This window comes from Arachis ipaensis, chromosome B02 (assembly GCF_000816755.2).
Source record: "Arachis ipaensis cultivar K30076 chromosome B02, Araip1.1, whole genome shotgun sequence".
Lineage (NCBI taxonomy): Eukaryota > Viridiplantae > Streptophyta > Magnoliopsida > Fabales > Fabaceae > Arachis > Arachis ipaensis.
In genome coordinates, this window is record NC_029786.2 from 100,199,417 (window position 1) to 100,200,867 (window position 1,451).

The window sequence follows — 1,451 nt, forward strand, 5'->3', positions numbered from 1 at the left end:
ACAACATATATATCTATAATTTTATATATAAATATATAGTAACTAATTTGTGATTTTTTTTTGTTTTGTGTACATACACAGCATTTTTATACCTTAATCTATAAAATGTTGATCATGTGTTTGATATCAAAGAAAGTTGAGAGAAAATATTTATTACATATTTCAGCTTTACCAAGCACATAAATATAACAGTAAATTAAAGATCGATGTGTTTCCTTAAAGTTTTACAAGTAACATGATTGTTTTACCTAGTACCACATCTACTTTCTTGATTTATGATATTTATTCTGACCTTTTATCTTTTACAAATAAAATATAAGGATATTAAGTATAACATCATCAAGTAATTTTTTGATACATAGTAGATGTTTTCCCCCCTCTTATTTAGTTAAACATAATTCTCAAATATCTCATAAGTAAATGAAAGTATTATATTATGAGAATTAGGATCCTCTCTCTTTTTAATTTGGTTTAATTATTCTGTTAATTTCTACAATTTTATCAAATTTTTAATTAGATCTTTATATATATATTTAATTAAATTTTTAGATTATTTTTAATTTTGTAATATTTTAGATCATGATGAAGAGAATCCTCATCGATATTTTGAATATTAAAATAATAATTATTTGATTTTACTAAGTAATCGCATCTCATCATATTTATAAATTAAAATTTGTAATAACCATATATCATTAATTTAAAACTACTTCAAAAAGTTTTATTTCATCATTTTTCCACTTGTTAATTAGTAGTAACAAGGAAAACACAAAAGCTGTGTTTATTATTAATAGGGATATTATTATAATAACAAAAATCTTAAACTCTAAACTCTAGTCGTGAATGAAACAGCAACAAGCTAAGCCTTCACAGTGGCCTCTTTGGTAATTCCTTTCTATACAGTAAGCAGAGCAAAATCTATTATCTGGACACTTTCCATGACTCTTGCTGCAGACCTTCATTTCAGCCACTTCACCCATTGTGCCACTTGTTGCTTCTGCAATAATAATTGGTAAAAATTAATTAAACCCAATGCCATTAGAATTTCCGTGTACATAGAAATCAAGGGGATCTTTAACAAAAAATTAAATAACTTTATGAAAAAAATTATTTTCTCATGTTGAAAGAGTATTTATTTGATTAAGCTTTGAAATGGGTTTTATTACCTGAAGCCAATAGCACAGCTACGAAAAAAATGCACAAGAAGATTTTTGGAGCCATTCTATGAAAATCACCTTATATTCTTTTGTTTTCTTCGAATAAAAGAATACGAATGTCATCCCTTCTATATTTTAGATTATTTATAGTGTCATGGAAAACTAATTTCTACTTGTTAGAATATATTAAAATTATTTGACATATCTAAATATTTATTATAAGATATTACGTTTTTATTATTTTGATTTTTTTAACACTTATAAATATTTTTTTATATTTTACTATTTTATACA

The 1,451-nt window shown here is 24.0% G+C and overlaps 1 long non-coding RNA gene across 1 annotated transcript; it reads right to left on the bottom strand.

Annotated features, from left to right (window-relative positions):
* Positions 756–1,284, bottom strand: LOC107628543. The gene is made up of 2 exons (XR_001617829.2): positions 1,167–1,284; positions 756–997 (listed from the first exon to the last, which is right to left on the bottom strand). It is a non-coding gene; the product is annotated as an uncharacterized LOC107628543 (long non-coding RNA).